We start from the raw sequence: 1,997 nt of genomic DNA on the forward strand, positions 1-1,997 counted from the left end.
GGGACCCCCTACCCGAGATCTGTCGGTTTTGACACCGACAAAAACCTCTTTTGTTTTCTATGGGCATGTAATGTGACCTTAATACTGAACGACAATGTCTGTCGTTGATGTATTAATAAATATATAAAAGAAGCAGATGATTATCACCTTAACGATTGGGTCCTGTTATTACCTTATTATCTGTGTTTCCCCCTGACAATCGACTGGCATACATGGTTCGATAGGGCCTTCATACCTGGGTCTGTATTCGGCCCCGCAAAATTCTTATGTCCGAACACCTATAGGGAACTCTTCGTCGTCCCGGATATTGCATTATATGCATCGACTCTGAATCATGTCTTTGGTCTATAGTTGGGTTGCCCAACTCCTATGTTTGCCACCTTACATTCCGCAAGTTCGGCTAAGGTAGTAAAGGGAGAACTACTGCGATTGTATTTCTTGTTCGTCCGGTAAAGTACCTCCGTAGAAAAAGCTGAAAACTGACTGTCATGATAGGCGAGAGCAGGTCAGCGATCCGGTGACTTAGTGTCATACTACAAATCGTTTGCGATTTATGACATGTTATACGAGGGGCTGAGCTTTCGATCAGCCATGTTGCAAAGGCACCGCACTCTGGATTGCCATTCACGCAACAAGGGCCTAGTACTTAGCGCCACCAATGGACTCTTATGGCTAAGTTAAAGTAATAAAACCACATAGTCTGATTGACTAGTTCACCTCGCAAGCCGCCTCCTACATCGGACCAAGACGTTGGATAAAGTTCAGCCATGTGTTTCTGAACACCCCTGTAATATTTACGTGGGGGTTGAAGCCGATGACTCGTAAACTTTCAGATATATAAAAAGCAGAATAGGAGGATAAACTAATCATAAAGCATAAGAATAGCTAATATACATCATGAGTTCATTACATGGCTCTTACAAACCGGACTCAGCTACTCAAATATGACGTCCTTTGAGCACTGACCCTCCACAATGCGGGCTCCCTCGAGGACCTCGTCAAAGTACTTCTCCGGTCGCCGGTGCTCTTTGCCTTCAGGTGGCCCTACGGTGGCAATCTCGGTGGCCTTCATCTTCGCCCACTGCACCTTGACACGGGTGAAGGCCATCCGGGCACCTTCTATGCAGGACAACTGCTTGAGGGTATCGATCCGAGGAAGCGCATCCACGAGCCGCTTCACGAGGCTGAAGTGGCTGCTAGGTATGGTCTCGGCTGGCCACAGACGGACTATTACAGCCTTCATGGCCAGTCCAGCCAACCTGTGCAGCTCGGACAACTGCTTCAGCTGGTCACTCAGGGGTACTTGAAGTTCTGTGGCAAGGTATTGCGACCAGAACAACTTCTTTGTCGAGCTCCCCTCTTTGGCCCGAAAGAATGCGGCGTGATACGTCTCCGTCGTATCTACTTTTCCAAACACTTTTGCCCTTGTTTTGGACTCTAATTTGCATGATTCAAATGGAACTAACCCGGACTGACGCTGTTCTCAGCGGAACTACCATGGTGTTATTTTTCAGAAATAAAAGTTCTCGAAATGACCTGGAAATCCACAGAGCAACTTTTTGGAATTAATAAAAAATACTGGCGAAAGAATCAGCACCAAGGGGCCCACACCCTGTCCACGAGGGTGGGGGCGCGCCGTGATGACCCACAAGTGTAGGGGCTCTATCATAGTCCTTTCAATAAGTAAGGGTGCCGAACCCAACGAGGAGCAGAAGGAAATGACAAGCGGTTTTCAGTAAGGTATTCTCTGCAAGCACTGAAATTGTAGGTAATAGATAGTTTTGTGATAAGATAATTTGTAGTGTGTAACAAGCAAATAAAGTAAATAAGGTGCAGCAAGGTGGCCCAACCCTTTTTGCAGCAAAGGACAAGCCTGGACAAGTTCTTATAATGAGAAAAGCACTCCTGAGGACACATGGGAATTATCACCAAGCTAGTTTTCATCACGCTCATATGATTCACGTTCGTTACTTTGATAATTCAATATGTGGGTGGAC

This window comes from Triticum dicoccoides, chromosome 4B, assembly GCF_002162155.2.
Source record: "Triticum dicoccoides isolate Atlit2015 ecotype Zavitan chromosome 4B, WEW_v2.0, whole genome shotgun sequence".
In the NCBI taxonomy this organism is placed as follows: domain Eukaryota; kingdom Viridiplantae; phylum Streptophyta; class Magnoliopsida; order Poales; family Poaceae; genus Triticum; species Triticum dicoccoides.